We start from the raw sequence: 18,032 nt of genomic DNA on the forward strand, positions 1-18,032 counted from the left end.
TATCCCTTACCTCTTATTTCTATTCAGACATAAAGCAACAGTTTTGTAACTTTTAATCAGCACAGAATTTGTAGTGTTATAAATTATCACAAGAAGCCAACAGGTTTGGTCTTTTACCTGTTAAACATATATTGTTAAAATTAAAATAACTCTATTTGTCCCATGTAAAAAAATTATATATCTTCATTGGCAAGAGTAATTAAGACAGAGATAGTAACCCTAAATCTTACTCTGAAAGAGTTAACCATAGTTAACTTTTTGGTCCTTCTAGTCATCTTGGAGTATATATATTCATGTATACATGTCCATATATACAATTTAATATATTTGAGTTCATAAATGCCATTGTATAACTAGCATTTTTCCATGAGCATGTAGAAATGTTCATACTTGACTGAGAATATAATTTTTAATGGCTACATGGTATATTTTATTTGATTGTACCATAGTTTATTTAATTGATCTATTGACGAGCATTCATATTGCTTCCTCTTTTTCACTAATATTAACAAAGCTGTGATGAATAACTTTTGTATACTTATTTTGAAATGATTGTGTGTTATCTTGCATGCTCTAGTAATACATCAGCATTATAAGAGAACGCCCTTTCTCCTACATTCATTATCTGATGGATTATAAAATAGTGTCTCATTTAATTTTTATTTATTGATTTATGAAGTGGAAAATTTCATGTTCTCTAGTTGTTCATGTGTATGTATGAATCATCTGTGCATGTCTTTTGTTTACATTTCTTCTGGAATGATGGTTTTTCTCTGGTTTATAAAGCTTCTTACATGTTAAAGAATCATTTTGATATATGCAACATTTTTTTCTAGTTTGATGAATGTGATTTTTTAAAAAATTGTTTATTTTTAATCGTGACAAAATTAATATAAAAATAATTTTAATAATTTTAAGTTGACAGTTTTTTGACATTTAAATACATTGACAATGCTGTGTAACTTTTAACACTAATTCTGGACTATTTTCATCATACTAAACCAAAACTCATACTTGATGGTTTTATTTTAGTTTTGTTAATAGAATGTTCTGTCATTTGGAAGTTTTACATTTTTATATCCACAAACTTCTGTGTTTGTGGATATAAAAAATATATAAAATTATTATATAAATAATAATTTATGATTTGGGGCTTATATTTAAGAAGACTTTTCCATCCAAGGACTGAAACTACTTATGTGTTCTTTTTTCTAGTACTTAAATGGTCTGATCATTTTACCTTTATCTTTAATTGCTTCAGAATTTCTAAAAAAGTAAACAAGTATATTTGGATCTTTTTTTTTTAAACAAATGGCTTCCCTTTTTTTTGATATTATTTATTGACTGTTTCATCATTGCTTCCTTGTTTCGAAATGTTGTTTTGATCATTTTGCTGAACTGACATATATACCTTTATCTCTTCTAGACTTTTTCTTTAAGATATCTTTTTTTTTTTTAGATTTATTTATTTATTTCTCTCCCCTTCCCCCCCAACCCCAGTTGTCTGTTCTCTGTGTCTATTTGCTGCATGTTCGTCTTTGTCCACTTCTGTTGTTGTCAGCGACACAGGAATCTGTGTTTCTTTTTGTTGCATCATCTTGTTGTGTCAGCTCTCCGTGTGTGCGGCGCCATTCCTGGGCAGGCTGCACTTTCTTTCGCGCTGGGCGGCTCTCCTTAGGGGACGCACTCCTTGCGCATGGGGCTCCCCTACACGGGGACACCCCTGCGTGGCAGGGCACTCCTTGCATGCATCAGCACTGCACGTGGGCCAACTCCACACGGGTCAAGGAAGCCCGGGGTTTGAACCGCGGGCCTCCCATGTGGTAGACGGACACCCTAACCACTGGGCCAAGTCTGTTTCCCCACTTTACCACATTAACAACATCTTTCATTAGTGTGGTACATTTGTTACAATGGACGAACACATATTGAAGCATTGCTACTAACCATGGAATATAGTTTACATTCTGCCCTGCACAATTTCTTAGGTTCTGTCAAAATGTATATAATGGCCTGTACCTGTCATTGCAGTGTCATGTAGGACAATTCCAATGTTCCAAAACATGCCATATGTATAACCATTCATCTGTTTTTAATACCATAGCTATACTGTCATAAATGCTATAGCTTTATGAGGCATTTTAGTATTTTAGGGAGAATTCCATCTACATTACTCTTGCTGGTTTCCCCAGGTATGCTTGTTTGGAAGGTTAAAATCATTTTAAATCATCTAGGTGAGCCTGATATCTTTTTATCTGAGGTGTCTGGGTTTCCGTCATCATTCCTGATACCTTGGCAGCCTTTCCTTGCTTTCAAGCAGGAGGTTCCCTGTATTGTAGATGTATTTTTGTTTTGTCAGCTCAGTGTTCAAAGGAAAAGCATAGATTTGCAATCTGGATGCCTATAGCCCAAGCGTACAATTTCTAGTTTGCCATACTGTTCTATCATCATCATCATCATCATTTTAATCTTAAAGCTTTTTTTCAATAATAAACTTTAATTTTTATTTTTAGAGAAGTTTTAGATTTACAGAAAAATTACCCTGAAAGTATAGCAGATTCCTTTGTAAACCCCTCCACACCTACACCCACACTCATACCCACACCCATAGTTTCCCCTATTATTAACATCTTATGTTGGTATGGTACATTCGTTAAAACTGATGAACTGGGTGTGGATGTAGCTCAATGGTTGAGTACCTGCTTCCCATGTACCAAGCTCTGGGTTCAGTCCCTGGTACCTCTAAAAAAAAAATACCTATACATATGTATATATATATACATATACATATAAATTGATGAACCAGTGTTGAAGCATTGCTACCAACCAAAGTCTGTGGTTTACGTTACCCTGAAAGTATAGCAGATTCCTTTGAGCTGTACAGTTTTATAGGCTTTGACAAATGTATAATGTCATATGTCCATCATTACAGTATCATACAGAAATTTTCACTGTCCTGAAAAGGCTCTGTGTTCCACCATTCATCCCTCCCCCGCCCTTCTGGACCCCTGACAACCATTATCTTTATATCAATGTTACAAGTTCTTCCATTATCAGAAGGTTATAACTACCATAACAATAAATCTGTTGTGGTCTGTGGTTACCCTCACCCCTTATGTTTGTTCATTCCTCAGTCTTGAGGGATTTGTGATAATGTCTGCTCTGACTCCTTCAGGGTGAGAGGGGACTTAAATATTATGGGGCAGATAGAAGGAATTGTTTTGGTTGCAGTTGTAGATTCTCCTTGTTTTTGGAATGGGGCTTATCCATTGTTGTTGTTTCGTTAGTTGTCTAAGGAAAGCCCAAAGAACTGGAGAGTAGGAGTTGGTTGCTACTCTGCTGGGATTCAGGGCTCAACTAGCATTTGAACAATCTAAAGATTTTAAGTCTCTGTGATACATTTAATGGATATATTAAAATTATAGGTTCAAATAAAAGCAGTAGGAGAATCATGAGTAGGGAAATTATAAATGAGTATAACTATGTTATATTGGGGAAATAGAGTATCATATATCCCAAATATATGTGAGGGGGTATTGATTTCATGAGGCTATATGCCTTGCCTCTGGTATCCAGGCATCCCTAGAACCCTCGAAAGCACTCATTTGAGGCTTTATTTACTGTGGCAGTGAGTGAAATCTACCTGAGAACCTTCAGAATGACTTCCTGACACACTCTGAAATCTCTTAGCCATAAAAACTCTTCTTTTATTTAATGATATCCCCCTTTTGGTCAAGGTCTTTTTCCAAATGCATCACTGGTCAGCACTTGGTAACTCATCCCCGGTAATCATGTCCCACGTCTGGGGGTAGGTAGTGAGTTTATTTCTGATTTTGGCTTAGAGAGTACATTTGAGTAACAAGGAAGTTTTCAGGAGGCAACTCTTAGGCATTAATTATAATTAGGCTAAGTTTCCGTTTTATAGGAATAAATTTCATAAGTACAAAAACGTTAAGATTGAGGGCTTGGCTTATTGGACTGTTTTCTTTTGGTAGGCCTGGCTTATATACTTTCAAGTATACAGGACACTTAAAAAAATAATACAAAGCACATACAGAGAATTCTAACATACCCCAGATCCACCAATTTTAACATTTTACTACATTTGCTGTATCATCTATTTATCTACCAGTCTGACTGTCAGTCCATCTATGTATCTGTATATTTGTCTGTATGTGTATTTATCAATCCAGTTTCTTAATATAGGAGTATAGGTTGTATACATCATGCTCCTTGAGCACTTAATACTGCCATGTACATTTCCTGAGAACAAGGTTATTTGCTTACAAAATTACCTTAAGTGCAGTTTTCAAGTTTAAGAAATAATTGCTGCAAAGCCTAAAAGACTATATTCCATTTTTTTCATGTGTCCCAGTAATATCCTTTTGAGCCTTCTCTTCTCCCTTGGTAGATCCTGTCCAGGATCATATATTACCTTTGTCATTATCTCTTTAGTTGCATTTTCTTTCTGTACTTTAATTTTATCATGAAATATATACACAACATAAATTTTCCCATCTCAACCACTTCAAAGTATACCATTTAGTGGGATTAATTACTCATTATTTTGCAGGACTCTTACCACTTACCCATCTCCTCAAACAGAAATGCTACACCCATTTTGCATTAACTCACCATGCCCCCTGCTTCTAGATCCTGGCAACTTGTACTCTAATTTTTGTCACTATGAGCGAAAAGCTGTCACTGTGAACTTGCATATTCTCTGGTATTTTCTTTGTAGTTACCATGCAGCTTAACATTAATATCCTAATCTATAACAGTCTTGTTCGCTTTGATACCAATATAACTTCAATAGTATAACAAACTATGTTCCTACACACCTCTGTTCCCTTGTCTTTATATACCTCTTGTCACAGATTACATGTTTATACATTATGAGTCCCAAACCACTTATTCCTCATTACTTTATTTCATTTGCCTTTTACATCCTGTAGGAAATAAACAGTGGAGTTACAAACCAAAAATACAGTAGAACTAGCTCTTATATTTACCCCTGTCATTACTCTTACCAGAGATCTTTATTTCTTCATGGGACTTCAATCTGTTGTCTGTTGTTTTGTCCTTTCAACCTGTATTTTATCTTTAGCATCTCTCTTAGGGCCAGTATGGTGGTGAACTCAGCTTTTTTAAATCTAGGGATATCTTAATCTTTTCCTCATTTTTTTAAAGACAGTTTTGTTAGATATAGAATTCTTCCTTGGCAGTTTTTTTGTTTCGCTTTTGTTTTTGTTTTGCTTTCAACACTTTAAATATGTCCTCCCACTGCCTTCTGGCCTCCATGGTTTCCAATGAGAAATTAACTTTTAGACTTACTATGGACAGACTAAAACTTTTCTGAATCCCAGAAAAGATCATGTTCTTGGAGCTAATCCATTCCTGTGGGTGTGAGTCACTTTGACTGGATTGAATTCAAATGGCCTTTGATTGGAGTACTTTAGTGAGGTGTGGCCCAGGGCAGGTCTCAGCCCTCCTGCAGGAGTCTTTAGAAATGGGAAAAACAGGTGGCAGACTTGATCCAGTGGTTAGGGAGTCTGTTTACCACATGGGAGGTCCGCGGTTTAAACCCTGGACCTCCTTGACCTGTGTGGAGCTGGCCCATGCACAGTGCTGATGCGTGCAAGGAGTGCCGTGCCACACAGGGGTGTCCCCCGTGTAGGGGAGCCCCACACGCAAGGAGTGTGCCCCGTAAGGAGAGCCGCCCAGTGCGAAGGAAAGTGCAGCCTGCCCAAGAATGCTGCCACACACATGGAGAGCTGACACAAGATGACGCAACAAAAGGAAACACAGATTCCCGAATCGCTGACAACAGAAGTGGACAAAGAAAAAGACACAGCAAAATAGACACAGAGAACAGACAACTGGGGTGGGGGGGGGGGGGAAGAGAGAGAAATGAATAAATAAATCTTTAAAAAAAAAAAAAAGAAATGGGAAAAACATTCAGAAACACATAGAGAAAGTGAATTGTTAACTTTTACTCTGTCATGTGAGAGAATAGTTCAGGATCACCTTCAGCCACAGAAAGAGAAACCCTGAGAGGCTGAGAAAGAGGAAGAGGCCAGAGGCTAGAATCAGCTGAACAGCCCTAAGCTGAAGAGACAGGCTGGGGAGAGATGAGCTGTATACCTCAGTATCTACAGCCGAGCTTGGGCAGAAAATGAGCCTGGAGAAGAAGGCAGAGACTGGTACCGTTTTGCCTTGCCACATGGCAGATCACCAGCAGCCAACCTTTGGTGAGCTTCATCTCTGATGATGCCTTGGTTTGGACATTTTCACTACCTTGGAACTGTAAGATTTTACCCTAATATATTCCCATTATAAAAGCCAGGCCATTTCTGGTATTTTTGCATTGGCAGCCATGGCAAACTAAAACACTTACTGAGGCTCACATGTACATGACACATTGCTTCTCTCATGGACCTTCCAGAATTCTATCTTTGGCATTTGAATGTTTGATTATAATATGCTATAGCCTTGGCTTATTTGGTTTTATCCTGTTTGGCATTCGTTGAGTGACTTCAATGTGTATTTTCATGTCTTTCATTAAATTTGGGAAGTTTTCAGTTATTATTTCTTAGAATGTTTTCTTTGCCACTTTCTATCTCTCTTCTCCTTCTGGGATTCCCACAATGCATATATTGGTATGCTCAATGGTGTCCCACAAGTCTCAGATTATGTTCACTTTTTTTCATTTTTTTTCTTCCTTCTGCCTGTCAGACTGAATGATTTCATTTGTTTTATCTTCAAGTTCACTGATTTTTTTTTTCAAAATAAGTCAGATCTTAAACAAACATCCATACATTTGATAGCCACTTAAAAATATGACATAGAAAAATAAACAGGGAATTATGTTCAACAATATAGTTATTAAAACAATTAAATTATAATATACAGTAAAATTCAATTTTATAAATCTGCATATGTATAAATATGCATAGAAAATATCTGAACTACTGTAAAATTTTTGTTTTGTTTTGTTTTCCACTCTAATCCATATTTTATTACTCCATTTTGTGGGCCCTGGGATAGTGATGTCCACTCCACCTCTATATTGAGAGGGGGCTTAGATTCCACATGGATGATGGATGCAGTTCTTCTGCTTGCAGTTGTAGGCACTCTTAGTTCCCTGGTGTGGTGATTGACCATCTTCATTTCCCTGCTAGCTGACCTGCATAAGTCCAACGAACCAGAGAGTAGGAGTTGCAACATTGCTGAGGTTCAGGGCCCAGGTGGCACATGGGCAGTCCAGAGATTCAAATCTCCTGGGTATACGCCAATGCTAGCACCAACCAAAAGTTCATTAAAAGTGACAGAAGAGGCATGTGTAGAAAGGTCACACTGAGTCCAACTCCATCACAGTCAGGGACACAAATTCCAAAGTAGGGCCCACTGACATGGTGCTGAGCTCCAGACCATATCCCTATGGGTCTCCGTAGCCCTCAGGAGAACCAGTACCTGGGGTTGTATCCACTTTGGCTGTTTATGGGGTCCTCCTGAGGAGAGTGTAAGTGTAACCCTCTGAATACCTCCCTCTGAAAAATTCATTTGACTTTGCCATTTCTCCCTTTTATTCAAGGTCAAAAAGCAGTTTTTAACACATGATCCTGCATGTAGGCTGAGATATTCTGCTGGTCTGAGTTGACCCTTTTATTCAAGGTCTTTTTCTATTTACTTTACCAGCTGGTGCTTGCTAGTAATCCCTCAGCACCAGGGAGGGTCATTCCCAGGAGTCATGTCACATGCTGGGGGGAATGTAATACATTTACATGCTGATTTTGGCTTAGAGAGTGGCCACATTTGAGCAACATGGAGGTTCTCAGGAGGTAACTCTTAGGTACCCTGCAGCTCTAGGCCTAGTTCATATTTCAGGCACACAGACTCATAAGCATAGTCATCAGTATCAAGGGCTCATTGTTGGAAAATCCTTCTTTGTTGGTATTTGCTGTTGCACTTGGGGGATGGTTGCTGTTCCAAGTTCATTGATTCTTTATTCCACCAGCCCCAATCTGCTGTTAAATCCCTCTAGGCAATTTTTAATTTCTGTTACTTTGCCTTCATCTTTGTTTGGTTCCTTTTCATAATCTCCATCTCTATTGATACCGTCTTGGTGTTCATCTCTCATTTTCCTGATTTCCCTTAATGCTTTGTTCATGTTTTCCTGTACCACTCTGAACATATTCAGGACCATTTTATTTTTAAAAGTCTTTGTTTGATGTGTCTAAGGTCTAGTCCTCCTCACTGATGGTTTCTAATGCTTTTTCTTCTTTGCCTGAGCCATCACTTCCTGCTTTTTTGTGTGTGTATGTTTGTAATATTTTGTTGAAACCTGAACATTTGATATTTTAATGTGCTGGGATTTAGACTCTGAGGCATTGGTTCCTTAAGCTTGTATCCAGCAAGTATTAGGATAGAGTTTTCCTTGAATGCCAGGAGCTATCAGAAAAAAAAGGAAAGGAAAGGACAAAAAAACCCCACCTTTCCCAGTCTTTACAGATTAACCTATAGAAGTGCTCTCCTTCAAAACTTATCTATACATTGAGTTCAGAGAATAGCTAAAGGCAAAAGCATACAAGTCTCCCTGATCCTTTCTATGCATGTATCTTTTCCAGAATATTCACATATGGTTCTGGAAATTCCTCCATTTACATATAGACAAATATCCCCTTTTCCCTAGGAAACATTTCCTCCCCATCCTGTGCACTATATCCTATAGCTAGCAATCCCTTACCACAGCCAGCCACTTTACTGCTCTCCCATAGCACTTTGTTGGAGAGCTCAGTGAACTGCCTTCTACACACAGGGCAGGTTCTGGAACCTTGAGTTCCTCAGACAGATTGCATCAGATGTACATAATCCCAATATGTGCACAAGGATTACTCATCAACCTCCAGATCTAGGATCAGGGATCTGCACTGCTTTTTTTTTTTTTTTAAGGTACCAGGGCTGGGGATTGAACCCAGGACCTCGTACGTGGGAAACCCGTGCTCAACCACTGAACCACATTGGCTGAGTTGGTTTTTTCATCTGTTTGCTTGTTGTTTGTTTTTAAAAATTTATTTTATTTATTTATGTCCCCCCACCTTGCCGCTTGCTTGCTGTCTGCTCTCTGTATCCATTCACTGTGTGTTCTTCTGTGTCTGTGTGTCTCCCCTTGTTGTGTCATCTTGGTGCATCAGCTCTCTGCAGGCATACAGGCCGTCAGCTCTCCGTGGGCGTAGGCCAGCTTGCCTTCACATGAAGGCCCTGAGACACAAACCCAGGGCCTCCCATATGGTACACGGGAACCCAATCAATTGAGCCCCATCCTCTTCCCTTGTTGTTTGTTGTTGTTGTTGTTGTTTTTAGGAGGTACTGGAAACTGACCCTGAGACCTTCCATGTGGGAAGCAGGCAATCAGTTGCTTGGGGCACATCCACCCCCTCCACTGCTTTGAAGTGGGCTTTTCTTTGATTTGGCAGTCACCCTCTTACTGCAGACCTTTAACTGTTTTCTGGAACTTTGAAAAAGGTGTTTCTGCCCATCCTTGCTGGTTGTTCAAAGTTCTTCCCCATTCCAAGGCTGCCTCTTTACCCCTTTCAGATGTTTCTTTTAATGCCACTTCCTCCGGAGAGCAGTCTCTGACCACTTTATAACATCTCTGCACCCCTTTCTTTCCTGTCCTTTATTTTGCCTTATTTTTATTAACAGAATTTACTTCTGCCTGACATTATATTATATGTTTATTTTCCGGTTTATTCTCTGTCTCCACCACTAGTATGTTAGTTCCACGGGTGCAAGGAGCACCATGTCTTTCGACACTGACTCCCAGCACCTAATTTAATACATGATAGTTAGATGCTCAATAAATACTTATCAGTTTACATTTTGTGAAGGTCTTTTGTTGGAAGATTTTTGATGATGGATTCAATCTCTTTAAATGTGATTGGTTTGTTGAGTTCTTCTATTTCTTATAGCTTCAGTGTAGATTGTTAGTGCATATCTAGAAATTTGTCCATTTCATCTAGCTTGTCTAGTTTGTAGGCATAGTTTCTCATAATCTCCTCTTACGATCCTTTTTATTTCTGTGGGATCAGTTGTAACTTCCCCCTTTTCATTTCTGATTGTATTTATTTGCATCTTCTCTCTTTTTTTCTTTCTTAGTTTAGCTAGGGGTTTGGCAATTTTATTGATCTTCTCAAAGAACCAACTTTTTGGTTTTGTCGATTTTCTCTATTTTTTTCTTCTCAATTTCATTTATTTCTGCTCTAATCTTTATTATTTCTTTCCTTCTGCTTGCTTTGGGATTGGTTTGCTGTTCATTAAATCTTTTAACTTGGTTCTTTCTTCTTTTTAAGTATAGGCATTTAGGGCTATAAATTTCCCTTTCAAGACTGCCTTCACTGTATTCCATAAGTTTTGATAAGTTGTGTTCTCATTTTCATTTATCTCAATATATGTATTTACTGATTTCACTTGCAAGTTTTTCTTTGACCCACTGATTATTTAGGAGTGTGTTGTTTAACCTCCACACATTGGTTAATTTACCTTTTTCCTGTCTACTACTGATTTCTGGTTTCATTCCATTATGATCTGAGAGGGTTCTTTGTATAATTTCAATCTTTTTATATTCATTGAGAGCTGCATTGTGCCCTAATATGTGAACTATGCTAGAGAAAGATCCATGGGCACTTGAGAAGAATGAATAACCTGCTGAGTTTGGATGCAACATTCTGTATATGTCTGTTAGGTCTAACTCATTTATCATATTGTTCAAATTCTCCGTTTCCTTGTTGATCGTCTGTCTAGTTGTTCTATCTAATGATGTAAGTGGTGTGTTGAAGTCTCTAACGATGATTGTAGAGATGTCTATTTCTCCTTCATTTTTGCCAGAGTTTGTCTCATATATTTTGGGAAACCCTGGTTAGGTGCGTAGCTATTTATGACTTATTTCTTCCTGGTGGATTGTCCCTTTTATTAATATATAATGGCCTTCTATATCTCTTACAACTTTTTCACATTTAAAGTCTGTTTTAGCTAATATCAGTATAGCTATCCCTGCTCTTTTTTGTTTACTATTCACTTGGAGTATCTTTTTCCAACCTTTCAGTTTCAGCTGGTTTGTATTCCTGGGTCTAAGGTGAGTCTCATGTAAGCAGCATATGGATGGTGCATGTTTTTTTATCCATTCTGTCAGAACATATCTTTTGATTGGGGAGTTTAATCCATTCACAGTCAGTGATACTACTGTAAATGCATGATTTACTTCTACCATTTTATTCTTTGGTTTTCATATATCACATGTTTTGATTTACATTTTCCAGATGACTAATGATGTTTAATATCTTTTCTTGTGCCTCTTGGCCATTTGCGTATATTCCTTGGAGAAATGTCTATTCATATCCTTAACCCATTTTGTAAATTGGGTTATTTGTCTTGGTATTATTTAACTGAAAGTGTTCTTTATATATTCTGGATACACATCTCTAGCAGTTTGAGGTTATTTTATGAATACCCCAAAAGAGAAAGATCGTGTTTTTAAACTAATCTGTTACTGTTTGTGTGATATCCTTTGAATGCATTAAATTCTGTTGAGGGTCCTTTGATTAGAATACATGATAAGATTGATTTAGCGCTTTTGATCGGACAGCGGGTGTGATTCATGTTGAGTCTCCACCTTCTTGCTGGGTCTGAGTAAAACAGAGACACACAAACATAGGAAAAGCAAGCTGCCATTTTTAATCCTGCCCTGTAACAGAGAACTAGAGGATCGCTTAAGCATGAAGCCTTCAAGAACCTGGGCCCATAGAGCAGCTCGATAGGAGACAGTGAGCCCAGAGGGGAAGGCTGAGACCTCGGCAGAAGTGAGCAGCTATCTTGCTTTGCCATGTTTCTGGAAAACAGAATAAACAGTAGCTGACTTTGGTGAGAAAGCACCTCTTATGGTGCCTCAGTTTGGACTTTTCATGGTCTTGAAACTGTAAGCTTTTACCCCAAATAAATCCCCTTTATAAAAGCCAAACCATTTCTGGTACTTTGCCTCAGCAGCCCTTTAGCAAAGTAAAACAACATCCCTTATCAGAGAACATGATTTACGATATTTTTTTCCCATTTTGTGCATTGCCTTTTCACTTTCTTGATGCTGTCCATTGAAGCATAAAAGTTTTTAGTTTTGATGTCCAGTTTATATAGTTTATTTTGTCCCTCATGCTTTTGATGTCTTATGTAAGAATCCTTTGCCAAATTCAAGGTCATAAATATTTACCCCTATCTTTTCTTCTAAGAGTTTTATAGTTTTAGCTGTTACTTATTTAGGTCTTTTATTTTGAGTTAATTTTTGTATGATCTGAGGTAATAGAAGTATTTTAAAGGGGAAACCCAGTTGTCCCAGCACCATTTATTAAAAAGTCATCAAATTATCTTGGCACTGCTATCGAAAATCAGTGGACCATAAATATATGGATTTATTTCTGCACTCTTCAGTTTTAGTCATTGACCTATAATATATTCCTCTTTGGGACTTTACCACACTGTCTTAATTATCATCACTTTGTAGTAAGTTTGAAAATCTGTAAGTAAAAGTTCTTGTTTTAGTTTGCTTGGCTGCTGAAATGCAGTTTACCAGAAATATGTTACCTTTTGCAGTCAGGATTTATTTGCTTGCAAGCTTCCAGTTCTGAGACCATGAAAATATCCAAATCAAGGAATCATCAGGCAATGTTCTCTCCTCAAAGACCAGTTGCTGGTGATCCTGTACTCTTCTGTCATATGTCATGCTGGTCTCTCATGCCTCTTCCAGGTTTCATTGCTTCAGCTTCTGGCTTCCTCTGGCTTTCTATTTCTGTGTGTTTCTCTTCTTATTCATCCCATTTATAAAGGACTCCAGTGGAAGGATTAAAACCAACTCTGGGCATGCCTTACTGAAGTAACCTAATCAAAAGACCCCACCCACAGTAGGTCACACACACAGGAATGGATTAACATGATTTTCTGGGGTCCATCCATCTTCAAACCATCACAGTATTCTTTTTCAGGATTGTTTTGGCTGTTCTGGCTCCCTTGCAATTCTGTATGAATTTTACAATCAGCTTGTCCGTTTTTAAGAAGAAATTAGCTGGTATTCTGATGGGAATTGTATTGAATTTGTGGATCAGCTGGGCGAGTATAGGCATCTTTACAATGTTGACTCTGATTTGTGAACGTGGCTTGTTTTTCCATTTATTTATTTAACTTTTTAATAGTAGTTTGTAGGTTTCAGGGTATAAATTTTGTATTTCTTTTGTCAAATTTATTCCTAAGTATTTTATTCTTTTTTATGCTATCATGAATAGAATTTTTTTCTTAATTTCATTTTCTTAATTTCATTGTTAATTGCTGAACTCATTTATTAGTTCCAATAGTTTTTTACTGGATTCCTTAGGATTTTTTATACATAAGTTATAATGTAACTTATGTATCTGTGAATAGATGTGGTTTTGCTTCTTTTTTCCCCCCACATATCTTCTTGTTATATAATAAGTTAACTCCCCCTCTGAGCTTCAGCTTACATATCCAACTTTCTACTTGATTACTCAGGTGTCTTACAAGAGCTTCAAACTCACAGCTTGAGTTTATGGTTCTTCCTCTCTCCCATACCCTGACCCTCAAAATATGATAATGTCTCCTCCTATGTTCCCAATCTCAGTGACTGTTAGACATCTCCTAAGTAAAAAGCCTAATGTCTTTCTTTTTAACCTTCTTTTCCTCATTGACCCTCTCCCACCATATCTAATCAGTTACTCAGTCTCTCAATTTACCTTCTATATTTAAGTTAAATCCATTTGCATCCCTCAGTTTTATCATCAAAACTATTTCTCTTGAATTACTCTACTGTCTTATAAATTATGCCCTAGTCTCTTCAGTGTTTCTCCATTCAGTAGTCAAAAGGATCTTCTTAAAATGCAAATCTGATTATGTTACACTGCTGCTTAAAGCCTTTCTATGGCTTTCCATTGCTATGAGTATAAAGACCAAAATGTTTGGTTTGGTCTGTAAGGTCCTGCCTTGTCTGACCCCTGCCTGGTATTTCATACCATGCCCTCCCAACTACTATGTCCCTTTTGCACAGGCTGATTGATCATGTCTTGCTCTCCCTTTTAGAGAAACCATAGGGTCTTTGTACCCTTCTGACTGAAATGCTTCCTCCTATATTCCCCCTCCCACATATCTACATTCACATTGGTTCTTTGAAGCTCGGCTTAAATGTTGCTTATTTAAAAAATCCTCCTCACACATAAAATCCAAACCCCAGATCTCTGTACTCTTTTTTTTTTAAAGATTTCTTTTTTATTTCTCTCCCCCTCCCTCCCCGCCCTAGTTGCCTGCTTTTTGTGTCCATTCACTGTGTGTTCTTCTGTGACTGCTTTTATCCTTATTAGTGGCACCGGGAATCTGTGTTTCTTTTTGTTGTGTCAGTTTTCCATGTGTGCAGCGCCATTCCTGGGCAGGTTCCACTTCCTTCCCGCTGGGCTGCTCTTCTTACAGGGTGCACTTCCTATGTGTGGGGCTCCCCTACGCGGGGGACACCCCTGCATGGCAGGGCACTCCTTGCGCGCATCAGCACTGTGCATGGGCCAGCTTCACACGGGTCAAGGAGGCCCGGGGTTTGAACCGCGGACCTCCCATGTGGTAGGTGGATGCCCTATCCATTGGGCCAAGTCTGTTTCCCTCTGTACTCTTAATACTCCAGTGTAACATTTTATAGCTATTGTAATTAAGTGATTAACTTTTGGGTTTGTTCTTTAGTATGTTTCCCTTGATAGAATATAAGTTCCATGAGGCTAAAGATTTTTGTCTGTTTTAGTTGTTAGTGGATTCTCAGTGTTTTGTACATGGTAGACACTGGTGGGATAGAATACATGCACACATGTCTTTCTAATGAATGTGCGAGAATTCTCTCCACATTATGAAAGAGGCGTGTTTTTGTCCTTTCTCCTGGTGTCATTAGATATATTGTTGTTTTGCTTCTTGATCTCCATAATGTTTCTTTGTGCTGACTGTGCTTGTTTATACTCAGGATATATGTATATATATGTTAAATGCACAAGGTACTTACTACAAGGATTATATTAAAAGTCTTTGGATGATATTTTGAAAAAAAACAGACCTGAAATAAAATATGAAGTATTTAAGTAACCACTTATAGGATAGAAAATTATATCAACTTCTTGCTTACATTTATATAACTATTTAGATTCTCGGGCATTTTCTCAATGATTTATACTGCTGTCAGCAAATTTTTTCTACAAAAGGCCAGGTAGTAAATATTTTAGGCCATATGGTCTCTTTTGCCAGTACTCAACTCTGCCATTGTTCCACCGTTTTAACCATAAACAATTCGTAAATGAATCTGCTTGGCTGTTTCAATTTATGGATAGTGAAATTCAAATTTCATATAATTTTCATATTCATAATTTTCAGGGTTTTTTTCCCCTATCCATTAAAAAATGTAAATACATCTTAGCTCATGGGCTCTATAAAAACAGGCAGTGGGCTCTGCTTGACCCTTGGGCTGACCATCTATTATAACTAACTCTGTACTTACATATTCTTTCATGTACAAGATTAAATTAGAAAGCAAAGGAAAGTGGTCCCTTTCTAGGCAGGAAAAACATGGTCCATATAAAGTGAAATGAATTTACAATTGTGCAAGGACATATTTAAGGACAACACCAGATTTATTTGCCTGTGCATACTAGAGTCTGGCACTAATAGGTAGGACCTAAATTTTTTAAAAAAGTGAATGAATTCCTCCAGTATTTGAGCCCAAGTCTACCATTATTCCTTGAGACTAGTATTTCAAATTTAATATATAAATCTTTAACAGAGTAGATTCCCAAGTAGAATTTATAAAGAGAATTCATTTCTTGTACATTATAAGTGATCTATTATCTTGCCATACTTTAAACTCTGCCAAGCATAGCCTTATTTTTAAAAGTTTTTTTTGGGAAAATTTTACATTGACATAAATTCTGAACTTTTGCAACAATGTATAAAGAGTTGCTAAATTGACCCTTACCTTTCACTCTTATTTCCTCTTAGCATCTTTATTGAATTTTGGTATATCTTTTTGCTCATCACACTTCCAAAATTATTCTATCAATCTTCATTCTTCCAAAAGTGAAACTGACAGAAGTACAGTGATTTTGAAATCCCTTAAATATGTTTACAACAGTGTAAGTGAGATCATATATTTAGGTTGTCTAGCTACTCAAAAGCTTCATTTCTCTATATGCAAAAAACTTTGGCTATGATTTTCTTGAGTCATAGTTTTCAGTGTGTTTCCTGATTTTTCTGATTTATCAGTTAGATAAAATAAGATAAGATTATTTGTGTTTTGGAAAGATAAGGAATTCCTTTATAATGGACAATTTATAGTTAATTCATTGGAAGAAAAAAGAAATGAAAGGTTAAGCTAAAATTTGAGATTATCCTAATTAAAATCATCTAAAATGAGATTAAAGCATTGAATTGTGTTCTGTGTTATTATGTTGTTAATTGCTTGATACTCTCAGAGGCTTATTGAATAATAAAGCTGAAAGGATCTGTAGGATCTTCAGTTCCTTTTCTTTTTACAGCTGAGGAAACTGAGAAGTATCTCCTCAGCATTTTATGGATATGTGATTATCCTAGATACTTGGATTTGGATCCATGGCTTAGCCAAAATGTTAATTTACGCCTTTCTTATGAATCTTCATATATAAATTCTTCCTGGGGTTTTGTTAACTTAAAAGTATCTGTGTAGTTGTCTCTTTAATATGATTTGAAGGTATTTTAAACTTAGATTGAAAACCTGTCTGATCTGTATAGGTATCAGTAGCATTTTTCTGTTTTAAACATTTCACCTATCTATGGATATCATTTTGGTCACCTACTTTTAGCAATTGCCCATTTTTTGTTTATCAGACAATTAAGTAAAAATTTTCTTCCTTTCAGATAAATGACATAGTTAACAACTCTGTTTCCTAGGAATTGTGGGTGACTATTTAATAAATGCTAAATAGCATGGAGTGTTTCCTGCGTTCCAGATCTATTTTCAGCCAGTAAAAATGAACTGAGTTGATATTTTTCATTTATAGCTATGAAGCCTTTCCCGTTTTTGAATTTCAATAATGAGTTTTCTTTTCACTGAACTTAAAGATTCAGAGTAGAGTAATAATGGCATTAATAGTGAATTATTTATACATGATTTGAAGTAAAAACAGTAACTCTCTTCATTTTTAATAAAAGGAAATATAATTGTATTTGTATTTATTTAGAATAATTGTGAAATATGAGCACTCTTATGGTCTAATGAGTAGGTGAAATGATAGATAGCACTTTCTCCATTGCTATCTGATAAACAATACTATCCATATATATAATCAAATATAAATTGCATATTGTATATTCTGAAAAGCATTAATATGGCATCTATCATTATGAATGACACATATCCAAAGTGTATAAATGTATACATTTCAATTTATATTCTGCCTTTAAATGAGGTTCACTGACATAAAAATATTTTTTATTAACCTTCACTTTTAACTGATTCTATCCACTGAAACTCACCCATATACTACTTGTCCGTCCTCTATAACATATAAACAAGCAAGCAGACAAACAAACCAGAATTGTGCAGGGAGCGCTGCTCTGAAAGCTCTGACAGAATTGAATGTAGGAGTTTACGGCTACTGAAAAATGACCTTAGATCTCCAAGGAGAGACACTGCTTTGTTTTGTGGCTTTTGTGTTACCTTCAAAATCCAGAATGAATACCTGCCTGGAATGTGATATAGAATGAGTGTTATTGTCCTTTCTTGTGTAATTCTTGTTCCCTCTAAGTTGAACAAAGGCTGTAATTTTCTCAGTCTGTTCTGCTCTAGTTTTGATGAACATTTTTGCTTACAGTATACTCAACTGATTCAAAAGGAGAGATTCCTTGTAGTTCTTAACGGCCAGTTTTTAAACTCAGATTTCTGCCTCTGAAAAGATAACCATCCTTGACCTAGAATGTAA

The 18,032-nt window shown here is 36.8% G+C and overlaps 1 protein-coding gene across 50 annotated transcripts in view; it reads left to right on the forward strand.

The window, feature by feature from the left end:
• Positions 1-18,032, forward strand: part of EIF4G3 (eukaryotic translation initiation factor 4 gamma 3) — a 439,835-nt gene that overhangs the window by 268,897 nt on the left and 152,906 nt on the right. The window lies entirely within an intron of this gene.

This window comes from Dasypus novemcinctus, chromosome 9, assembly GCF_030445035.2.
Source record: "Dasypus novemcinctus isolate mDasNov1 chromosome 9, mDasNov1.1.hap2, whole genome shotgun sequence".
In the NCBI taxonomy this organism is placed as follows: Eukaryota; Metazoa; Chordata; class Mammalia; order Cingulata; family Dasypodidae; genus Dasypus; species Dasypus novemcinctus.